The sequence below is a fragment of the Mesoplodon densirostris genome, chromosome 8, assembly GCF_025265405.1.
Source record: "Mesoplodon densirostris isolate mMesDen1 chromosome 8, mMesDen1 primary haplotype, whole genome shotgun sequence".
NCBI lineage: Eukaryota > Metazoa > Chordata > Mammalia > Artiodactyla > Ziphiidae > Mesoplodon > Mesoplodon densirostris.
Window position 1 is genome coordinate 65,049,988 of NC_082668.1, and position 12,497 is coordinate 65,062,484.

Genomic DNA, 12,497 nt, shown 5'->3' on the forward strand with positions numbered 1-12,497 from the left:
TCTGGGACCGTAAGTCTCTCTACTGGATTAATTAGCATTCAAAGTTAACAAACAGCCTGAATCACTGTTCAGAAAGATAATAACTTAAACTCCTAAAACTAGCTATATAATATCCTGTATTTCATATAATGGTCATTCAACTGATTTTAGTAGAACTGAATGAAGTAAAGAAATACTTTGCTTCCACTTATTATCCCTCTTGCTCAATGCTCTGATGTCCCTTTTCGTGCCTTGTTTCCAAACTTTACTTGCAAGAACTAAATTTAAAATATCAGATAAACTCCTTCAGATTGTTCAGAGTAAATGCCTGCCAGGCGCAATGTGTTACCTCTCCTGGGAGTACCTGTAGGAGACAAAGGAGCGACAGGTGATGGTGAAATTTCAGCCATCTGCAAAGCACAGTTGATCCTTGAAGAACAAGAGGAAGAGGGGGGTTAATCCATGTATAATTTATAGTAAGTTCCTTCCAATGTGCAAATCCAACCCACCACAGACCCTAGAGTACTGTAGTATTTACTACTGAAAACTATTCCGGTATATGCAGACCCATGCAGTTCAAACCTGAGTTGTTCAAGGGTTAATTGTAGATGAGAATAGTTGTGAATTAAAAGGACCCTTCTCAAGTCCTGCAAACACAAGCTGAAGGCTGCTACCTACTCTACTAATGCATAAGGCTAGATCTGCTTGAAAGTATTAAAATGTCCTATCACATTTGAACATAATACAAAAGGTTTGAAAACTATGCATATCTTTTGATTCAACAATAACACTTCTAACAATTAACTCTGGAACTTGTCAAGAATCTTTCTTAAAGTCTTTGCCCCAAACTGAAAACAATCAAAATATCAAAAAAAAAAAAAAAAAAAAAGGATTTCTTATGATCAAATGATTAATGATCAAAAATCATAATGAAGACTGTTTACTGGCATGGGAAAATGTCTCTACTATTGTGTGACTGCATGAAATGAATATATTAAAATATATGATGGGGCTTCCCCAGTGGCGCAGTGGTTGAGAGTCCGCCTGCCGATGCAGGGGACACGGGTTCGTGCCCCGATCCCGGAAGATCCCACATGCCGCGGAGCGGCTGGGCCCGCAAGCCATGGCCGCGGAGCCTGTGTGTCCGGAGCCTGTGCTCCGCAACGGGAGAGGCCACAGCAGTGAGAGGCCCGCGTACAGCAAAAAAAAAAAAAAAAAAAAAAAAATGATAGAATGACTAGATAAACATGAGAGAGTGCACATGCACACAGGTAGATATAAATAATCATTTATGGTAGAATTATGAGTGATTTTGTTTTTCTCTTTGTACTTCATTTTATTCTTCAAGTTATCTTCACTGAATACGTTTCAACTTAAAAGAAACTATAAATTTTTCTTAACTTTAGGGAAGGAGGCCAAATCATTTGAAATAACAAACTACTTCCCAATTACTGAAGGCTTACTCCCCTTCAGGAGATTGCAAGTGGTTTTCAAATTATTTTAACTGCTATTGCTATAAGGAAACTTATTAGGGTTAGTCACAAACACTATAATTTGATTTTGCAAATACTGCTTGCCTAATGCATGAAATAAAAGTAATACTCAATTAATTTAAAAATGTACTCGAGGGACTTCCCTGGTGGTGCAGTGGTTAAGAATCCACCTGCCAATGCGGGGGACACGGGTTCGAGCCCTGGTCCGGGAGGATCCCACATGCCGCAGAGCAACTAAGCCCATGCGCCACAACTACTGAGTCTGCGCTCTAGAGCCCGCGAGCCACAACTACTGAAGCCTGCACGCCCTAGAGCCTGTGCTCTGCAACAAGAGAAGCCACCGCAATGAGAAGTCCGCGCACCTCAACGAAGAGTAGCCCCCGCTCCCCGCAACTAGAGAAAGTCCGCGTGCAGCAACAGACCCAACACAGCCAAAAATAAATAATTTTTTTTAAATGTACTTGAATTATTAAATAATTATAAACAGATCAAGATCTTTATTTACTATATATAAGAAATCTGGAGCTGTACTTTGACAGAGCGTGTTAAGAACTAAAATATTATTTTGGTAGTTATGGTTTTGAATAGGAACATGGGTAAGTATAGCACAAACTCAAAGTTTTAAAGTTCAAGTAAAATGTCAAAATTAATTGGAGCCGTAAATAATTAGGTATGCGTCTTGAAATAAGGGGAAATATTTAATTAAGGTGAATAAAACTGAAAGAACTTCTAGTTTCACACTTAGTTTCCAAAGTGTCTGTATTAAGAAAGAAGAAAAATGTCATCGCATTATCATCCATATGTGTTACACATGTTTGAGAAAAGAAACTCATTGGCTATCCAACTACTAGGACACCGTCCTGCAACATTAAAAGACTGTCTCGTCTCATAACCACTCAGATCATGCCTATATTTAGATACATGCAATAGATGAATGGATACTCAATAAATATTAACTGGATACTTGATAAAGTTGAATTTTATGGCATGTGAATTATATCTCAATAAAGCTGCTATTTTTAATTAATTAATATTAACTCAATGGCAACTCAAGCTTAGTAGAGAAATATTTTTAAATGGAGCCTCCAAGTTCTAGTACTTTTTACAATTTAAACACCATGTTTCATTTTCAAGTAATAAGAAATAACTCTATTATTCCTGGAATTGTTTTCCAATGTAACTGTTTCATCATATTTCATTTTTAAAACCATCTATACTGAAAAACTTCACTTACAAATGTAGAAAGAAAACAACCTACCACTAAAAGTATACAAGTAATTAAAAATTAACCTCCAGAAAACACAAAAATACTAATAAAAATGTGAAATATGTAAATGAAAAATTAGAGACAAGCTTATCATTCCATCTATTTTTAAAGGGACACTAAGAATACACCTGTCAATATATAACTTTCCATGTTTTAAAACGAGCACGAACTTGATATGAAGAAGAAATCCTAATCCTAGGAAAGTGCCACATGGCATTTTTTAACTTTATTGCCAATTTGTTGACTCTCTGTCCCAGAGCAGATCACCTCCAACATTAGTACTCTGGCCTTACAGAAAAGTGACAGATAAAGTTTATGGTGAGAAAAAATGAGTTTCTATGGGTTTCCAAAAGGGAATTCTTATGACACCAAAAGCCATATAATAATATTGATTTTAAGGGCTTCCCTGGCGTCGCAGTGGTTAAGAATCCGCCTGCCAATGCAGGGGACACAGGTTTGAGCCCTGGTCCGGGAAAATCCCACATACTGCATAGTAACTAAGCCCGTGCGCCACAACTACCGAGCCTGTGCTCTACAGCCCGTGCTCCGCAACAAGAGAAGCCACCGCAATGAGAAGCCCGCGCACCACAACGAAGAGTAGCCCCCGCTCTCCGCAACTAGAGAAAGCCCCTACACAGCAACGAAGACCCAATGCAGCCAAAAATAAATACATAAAATAAATAAATTTTTAAAAAATAATAACAATATTGATTTGATAACCAACTTTTTCATTGCCAAATTACAAACTTCAGATTTCTGGAAAAATATCCAAGTGAATTTGCAGTAAAATACAACAAAAGAGAAGGCTGAGTTCATGATCAGCAGTCTAGATTGCTTTGTAAACTTTAAATATACATATAAAATAATTTTTTTAATCAGGTCTTTTTTAAAGTGTTCAGTATCTCAAGACTGACATTTTTTACTTTGGGACTGACGCTCTTCCAGACATTTATCCAAAGTCAGTCATAAGCTCACACCTTTCTGAGAAAATAGAAACAAGGATTATTTTCTTGTAAAACCATCCTCAAAAATCAATTAGAATATTCAAAATATTCCATTCTCACAAATGAAAATAAGTTGCTTGCTGAAATGACAGTCTTCCGTTTCACTGCCTTAAAAATTAAGCTGGCATGGATAATAAAAGTGTTTTCTAACTGGATATGCTTGGCATTCAAATATTTTTAAAACAAATACTAATCCATAATTAGATTTCACAGGCACAATCTATAAAAAATAGAATTTGTTTTTATTTTTCTGAGAGCAATATTAATGATCTGATATCATAAAAGTTGTAACAATACCATTGCTTGCATAAAACAATAAACAAACCCGCAAATGAATGTTTATTTTCCTTTTCAGTCTAGTTTTTACCATTCATTCATTTAGCAAATATCTATCATGCCTGCTATGTGCCCATCATTGTTCCGGGTACTTGGGGATAAACTGGGCAACAAAACAAACGTTCCTGTTATCATAAGAAATTTCTTTCTAATTGGAGTAAAACGACAATCATCAAGTAAATGTACATCAGATGGTGGCACGTAGTATAAAGAAAAATAACACAGGGTAATAGAGAATAAGGGCTGCTGAGGACGGGTTGGGGAAGGGCAGGATTTTATATGGAGTTGACTGAGGACGCTTCACTGATGATGAGATGACATCTAAACAGAAACCAGAAGAAGAGAGGCAGGAGGCTCTGCAGACCTGGATCTAAAGCCTTCCAGGCAGTAGGCACAGCAAGATACTGAGATGAAATATGCTTGGCATGTGCAGAGAGCAGGAAGGTCTGTGTGACGGCAAAGCATAAACAAATTTGCTTTATTCAACAAGCATTTATTGAATGATTACATTCTGAAAATTAGGCTAAGTGTTTTGTGATATTAAAATGACCCAAATATAGTTTCTGGCCTCAAGCCTGGATATAATTACAATACAGAGTGAAAAATGTTATTAACCAGTTGAACTGGTTCTCAAATAGGGACCAATAGCAAGTTCTACTTCAAGAAGATGAACCAAGAGCCTAGGAAGTACAGCGGCCAAAATCCCAATTACAAAGAAGAACTGAAGAAATGTGCAGATACTCTTGGTTCATTCAACAACCATTCAACTCTTTTCTCCTTTTGCTTTCTTCTATTGTAGAATTCGGGCTAAAATACTTAGTCTTCCAGTTGTGGGGAAGACTGTTCCACAGTCTTCCAAAATGACATAGTGGAAAGAAGGCTCAAAATTGGAAAGCACCCACTATTGGGAGCCAGGACACTGCGGCACAACTCTGAACAAATCAACAACCTGCAGGGCTTTCAGCTGACCCACCCCAGGCCTCTGGGATCAGGCCCTCCCCTCCCAAGCCCTTCTGCCCTCAGCCTCCCTTATCATCCTCAAGCTCAACAACATTTAATCTGTCTTCCATTCTTCCTCTGAAATTTGCAGGTACCTTAGTGTCCATCCTCTCAAAATCCTATGATTATTTCTACCTAAGAAAGAAAATTACTTAACAAGAAACAAGACCTCTTACAATTTGGTCCCAAGTTCCTTTTTAGCCTCAATTCCTATCACTGCCACAAGCCCACCATTACTCCAAACACAACAGACTCCTTGCCATATATCAGACATTCCATATACATTCCCACCATCAAGCACTGCTAGTGCTACTTCTTCTTTCTGGAATCCTTTCACCTTTACTACCTGTCAAATTCCTACATATATACAGTTCAAGACTCCACTGAAATCCCATTTCACCCATGAAGGTTTAAGTCAACTGCTTACCCATATTCAGCCCATCAGAATTAATTACTCCTTCCTCTGTAGTAACACCAACTTGGCTTACACCCCCAATAAGAGCAGCTACCACAATCCTACTTATACTATCGTTGTAGAGTATATGTGTGTGTCTTCCCAACCAGATTTTGTTTCTCTGGCAGCAGAGTTTGTGTACAATTCATATTTATATCTATGCATAATCCAAGCAAAGTACTTTGTATGCCAGGCGTTCAATTAATGTGTTTCAAATTCTCGTCAATAGACTACAAGAAGCCCTCACAAAAGGTGAGGGGGCAAAAGAGGTATTCCTGAATTGAAGATTATAGCAGCATTATAAAGTGAACTGTCCAGCAATCAGCTATTCAAATAAGTTCTAAATCATTGCAGGTATCATTGAATGAGGACAAAGACAACAAAAAGTAAACCATGAGTGCTTATTGGGCAGCATAAAATTAAAGAGGAATGGGGAAATGCAAAGCCTAAAGTTACCTATATTAGGAAGCATTACCAAGGGATACTCAAACAATTCATTTAACAAATATTTACTAAGTGCCTACTTTAGGCCAGACACTCTATTAATTGCTGAGAATACAAAGATGAAAATAGTGAGAAAGGGCTGAACTTTTACAAGCAATATTTTTAAGTGCAAAGTGTTGGCCTATAAATTATTACTTCCTGAAGTATGACCAAAACAGCATCTTAAGGACCAAGAGACTGACTATGGATACCCAATTCCAAATCTAGAAAACTATCTTGCCTAAATTGTGATTATGTAGGCACTCTCTCCCAGGACTGCTTCTGAATGTTAAAAGGGCCTCCTCTATTTTCAGTGACTATAAACTGCTCAGATAGAAAATTTGAGTTCCAGATACTTGAATACATTCCCTGCTCTGAGATAAGTTCTATCCATGCACAGGTTGTTTTAGTAATTAAGGTGCCAACAACCCTGCCATCGTGAATGAAAAGGGAGGAATTTATTAAAATAGTGCTATATAGGGGATGTTGTATGGGAGATAGTGGATAGTTGTTTGCTTTGTCCTCTGAGGTCAAAATAAAAGAAACAGAATGAAAATACAACAAAAGGGATTTAGGTTAGACATAGGAGGAGTTGTGAAGCACTGATTCACACTACCAAGTTATACTCTGAGCCATTTGTTCTGCAGATTTTGAAAAAAGAGATAGCCTGCTTTCTTCTTAGTTTAGGGCAAAGCAAGCAGATGTAAAGATGACTTCTTAGGGTTTCTTTCAGACATGTTTTTCTATTTTATGTAACCATTTGCATGCACAGTGGGAAAATATGAAGCTATCACTCTAAGAATTGAAAGAAAGAATATAGCCAAAATGTCATCTAGGATAAATTCTGATTTAGTGTGCTCTTAGCCATAAGGCTTCCAAGGATCTAATAACTCCTCCTTATAAATCAACATCAATAATATAAATTATCAAATGACTTATTTGCCTCATTAATAAACTCAAAATTGCTTATTCTTCAAAAACTGAAATCTTAATATATGAGAACTACAAAATATCCTTGTTTAAACAATAATCTATTCATGGAGTTTAAAAAATTACATTTTTTTATTTACCCATGGAATAACTTGCTCCAACAAAAGTACTGGTACTAAGTCATTTTGAGGATTTTTCTATAACCCTTGTAACGGAATATCTTCTACTCAAAACGACTTTGACATCTTTACATTGATGTCCCCTTAGCAATAATGAACAATTTTATAAAATTTAGTACACAACCCTCACAAATTAAAAATATGACTGTGCCCTTTACATGTATAAATGGTTTATACCAATTATATATTAACAAATATATTTCTTAGTACTTATTCATTCATTTAACAAGTGTTTTATTGAGGGTCTACCTAGGCACTGTGCTGAGTGTAGTAGGGACACCAAGATGACCTAATTAGAGTTTCTGTCCTCAGTCACAGAAACATAACCTCACAATACCAAAACACATGTACTGGATGTCAAAAGGGAACAAACATCAAGTTGCTTTTTTTTTTTTAAACAAATTTATTTATTTATTTATTTATGGCTGAGTTGGGTTTCTGTTGCTGCGCACGGGCCCTCTCTAGTTGCGACGAGTGGGGGCCTCTTTTCTCTGTGGTGAGCGGGCTTCTCCCGCTGCGGAGCACGGGCTCTAGGTGTGCAGGCTTCAGTAACTGTAGCTCGCGGGCTCTAGAGCGCAGGCTCAGTAGTTGTGGCGCACGGGCTTAGTTGCTCCGCGGCATGTGGGATCTTCCCTGATCGGGGCACGAACCCGTGTCCCCTGCATTGGCAGGAGGATTCTTAACCACTGCGCCACCAAGGAAGCCCAGCAAGTTGCTTTTGATAAATGGAATACTTATAAATGGAATTGAATATTTCCTGCCACATCAATAAACAAAGAATGCCACAGTCACCAACGATTGCAACCCTCCATTGTGAGCTTATGAGCCCTGAGGAGACTCAGGGCTGAAAAGAACACCTGCCATCTAGCAGCCATCAGACTGCGGCCACTCCCTGTAGTGAGCCCTAAGGAAACTCAGGATGTGAAAATACAGGATACTGGCCCCAGATAGCTGAGGTGCATATCAAAGGAATGATTTCAGTGAGCCCAGATTCTTGAATCTTTCCGTACACAGAGAAGCGCTAAAGTCCTTGAGATATCTGGTTTTCTTTAATTAACAGTAGTAATCTTTTGACGTTCCCGACTACCTGCCCTTTTGTTGCAAAACTCCTATATATCCTGGCTCCTCCCCTCACCTCCTTGGAGCAGTTTCTCAGAGTTATCTGAAATGCTGTCTCCCGGGCTGCAGTCCTCATTTTGCCCCAAATAAAACTTAACTCGCAACTCTCACGTTGTGCATTTTTTTAAGTCAACACTTTCTACAAGTACCTGGGAAGTTCAAAGGTCCAAGCAACAGGGGCTTCCCTGGTGGCGCAGTAGTTGAGAGTCCGCCTGCCGATGCAGGGGACACGGGTTCGTGCCCTGGTCTGGGAAGATCCCACATGCCGCGGAGCAGCTGGGCCCGTGAGTCATGGCCGCTGAGCCTGCGCGTCCGGAGCCTGTGCTCCGCAACGGGAGAGGCCACAACAGTGAGAGGCCCGCGTACCGCAAAAAAAAAAAAAAAAAAGGTCCAAGCAACTAACTATACAAAAAGAACTAAGGACGTATGGCAGGTAACTTTAGGATGGATCACCTGACACTCATTCCAATTCTCCCTCTCCCTGCCTTCCTCCAAAATAAAGGCTAGAAAGCTAAATACTTTTTATCTCATTCTAGAGTTAGTTAGGTGACACACTTTTGGCCCCTGAGATGTAGGCAGAAGTCCCCAGGAGCGGGCCTCTCTTTCTAAAGAAAAAGAGAAAGTTCTCCATGAAAACTAGCCTTCTGGGCTCCCTTTACTTTTCTTCCTGCTTCAAAGTAAACACAATTTCTATAGGTACAAAAGTCATCTGTGGAATAAGAAGCAAGCATTATGTGCTAAGGATGATGGAGAAGGATGATGTTACCTGGACCCCTGATGGCATCAATTACCTGTGAACTAACTGCCTCCCGACTTCTTACGCCAGGAGACAAATAAAACCCTTACTCATTTAAGTCACAGTCAGTAAGATTATCTACCACTTGGAGCCAGAGGCATTTTTACCATTAAAAGAAAGCTACAGGGCTTCCCTGGTGGCGCAGTGGTTGAGAGTCCGCCTGCCGATGCAGGGGACACGGGTTCGTGCCCCGATCCCGGAGGATCCCACGTGCCGCGAAGCGGCTGGGCCCGCGAGCCATGGCCGCGGAGCCTGTGTGTCCGGAGCCTGTGCTCCGCAACGGGAGAGGCCACAGCAGTGAGAGGCCCGCGTACAGAAAAAAAAAAAAAAAAAAAGAAAGCTACAACAAAGAGGAGATGTTTGAGTTGGACTATGGCTCCTTCTTCCTTAATTCAGCTGTTATCTAGTCCTTTCTAGCTAGAGGAATTAAAAACAATTTTGAATTTTCATGTCCACAGTTTTACTATAATATTCTGTAATCCAGATTACTTAAATAAACATGTTCTAACTCTTCCACGGAAATACATTTATTGCATAGTCATTACAAGATTTTTTTTTATTTCTTTTCCTAACTGAAACCTTCAATCCCCCAAACCTATAAAATAACATTTCTTATAGCATGATATAAATCATTCATATATGTAATATACACACACAAATAAACAGCTGAAGGGGTAAGAAATGAGAATGAAGAGAGAGAAGGAAAGAGGAACCTAGCTTATTTGAAAGTATAAACTATGTTTTTCAATTTTGTGAGCATCTTAAAAAGTATCTTCATAATAAATTAAAGACCTCAAGATAATAGTATTTTTAAAATAGGAAAGACTCCCCGCTACTTGAAATCAGTGTCTGTTTCTGAAAAAATTTCAAACTTGAAAAATACATATCCAACAAGTATTCTTCATCCAATTTATCACTAGCATTATTATATCATTGCCATATCCCACCTATCTCTATTAGCCTCCCTAAGGTAGTAAGGTAGTAATCTGTCTCTCTACGTAAGTTTCAGTTGGACATATTTTAAATGTGTACTGTTCTTGAGATAGTTTCAATTGTACACTGTTAAAAAGATTCATTAATTTCAACCACCATCAACTCCATATGCCACACATACTTTTTTTCTGCCTTTTTTGTTCAAATATATTTCACTGTGGCCATTCAGAGGAAAATTACACATTCCAATAACATTTGAGTTCCTCTCCGTTACCCTTTCAGTGGCTCAGGGTAATGATAGAGTAAAGAATCGTGTTCATCACAGGCTCTCCTTTTTTTTTTTTTTTTTTCCCATTTGGTAGAATTTCAGCTTCAAATCTCTTGTGCCAAAAAGCAATGGGTAATGTCTAATGCTCTTCTCTAACAGTAGTACTTTGGAGGGAAGGGGAGAGAAAGTCAGGAGAAATCACTCACATTCCCAGCTTTTAAAGAGTCTTAGCATATGGAATAAGCAATCTCTTATCCTATTTTCCTAAAATAGAATTTTACAGAATCATAATAGGTAAAGGGGCCAGAGGAAAAGGAAAAAGAATTAGAAAATTTTACAGATATCTCTGAGTATGGGTAATGGCTAAAATGATGAAACTATTGATAGTTCTAGCCCTAAATTCCCAGCGAAATCAGTCAAAAAAAAAAAAAAAAACCTGTATGTTCGTAAAACCTGGGGCTTATATACTCCTTGGCACTGTTTATAGGTAGAGACTTCCTCTGAAAAATAGATAAAAACTACATCTCATCTTCATGAGACTGCAAGAATGGGAGAAATAAGGATACTAAGCATAGTCAGATAACATAAATGCCTTCATTTTAAAACCAACATTCAAAGACAATCGACTACAGTCCATATGAACTCAAAAGAAAATTCACAGAATAAGTCTCCTTTGTTTACGTCATCTCAACTTCAATTTCATCTGCAGTTATCTCCTTTAAAGCAAATATTTCTAGGGCCCTTACATGATAGGAAGCCCTTTTTCTCAGGCCCATTTTTATTTGGTTATCTTGTTAGGTGCAATAAAGATTCAGTTTACAATAAGCTGAACAGACAGCGTACAAAAGGCTTTTAGAACTATACCATATGGTCCAGGGAAGGGAACAATCTGGATGATCCCCATTTCAATCTGCAAGCTTGTCCACCTCTATAACACATTATACTACTGTAATAAAATATTAAGATGGAAACGTAAAAGCAAAACTAGTCTATCTTTAGCATTACCAGGCAACCACACTTCCAAAAATTAACTGATAAACTTAATAAACATTTACTTTAATTTATATTCTGAAATTTTGGTATGCAACACCAGGCATACAAACCTAGGCCATTATTCACTAGAAACAATATTTCGGCAGGGATATGTGTGGGTATTCAACTTATGCTTCAGAAATTTGGAAGAAAAAAAAAACACTTTTACGGGGGCATATTGGCAGGGGCTGATGTAACAGATGACACATTCTTGGAAATCAAATAAAAGCAATAGGGAAATACCCATTGTTGCCTGCTGAAGGCCTAATCACATGGACACAGCTGGAACCAATGTAGATCATTCATTAATAAAATTGTATTGTAGTAGCCACTTTTTGATGCATTTCAATTACTGCTGTAGCCAAATCTCTGAATTTCTTTGTTCCATGTTAGTAAGATTGTTTGAATGCGAAATATGAGAAGATTTAGAACAGGGGAAAAAAAAAAAAAACCTGCTCTCATGCTAAAAATGAGACTAGCTCAAAAAGCTAAATGTCACTTTACCTTGCAATCTACTTACTCTATCAGCAGCTTAAAATATGCAGTGTAAACCTGAAAGGGGGAATTCATATGGTACTATGGATAAAAAGTGAGCAGTGTGAGATGCCACAGAAAACATATGAAATACTTGTGAAAGTATTCTACAGAATGATAATATAAGATGTCGGGCAGGAGGAATTAAAATGTACCAAAAACTAAGGGGAGAATCAAACAACTGAATTAAAACATAGTCTTTCATGTAATACTCTCTAATGACTTTTAACACTGAAGTATGTACTATACGCCTCAGGGAAGGTCACTCATATTTTTGACCACATAAACTTAGAGATCACTATTTGTCATTATATGTTACCAATATTTGATATCAAACAGCACCTACCCCAGGAGTTAGGTTTAAAATCTGTACTGATATTCAAATGAAATAAAATACTGGCTCTAATTATAAACGTGGTATGTAATATAATAAAATTCTGGTTAAAATAATAAAATTTGGTATTTATCCAATTTTGCTGGCATCCATTAATAAATTTATTTTTCCACGTTTCTACAAATATAATGATTAAGTTTCTATATCATAAGTTCTGGAAACTGCATAATATCAAACTATAAAGATATAGCAGCCTTGATATGTGTCCTGAATTAAACAAAACTGTAGTATTTATTACTTACAAAAATGAAAAACTCAACAGCATTTATCAAAACGCTGCTCAAACATTATAGGTCT

The 12,497-nt window shown here is 37.8% G+C and overlaps 1 protein-coding gene across 6 annotated transcripts in view; it reads right to left on the minus strand.

The window, feature by feature from the left end:
- Positions 1-12,497, minus strand: part of GTDC1 (glycosyltransferase like domain containing 1) — a 388,315-nt gene that overhangs the window by 288,596 nt on the left and 87,222 nt on the right. The window contains exon 3 of one of the 6 annotated variants that reach the window (XM_060106836.1): positions 329-408. The exons of the other annotated variants lie outside the window; for them this stretch is intronic. The gene's annotated coding sequence lies outside the window, so the exon portion shown is untranslated. The remainder of the gene's footprint in view (positions 1-328; positions 409-12,497) is intronic. 6 annotated transcript variants of the gene reach the window in all.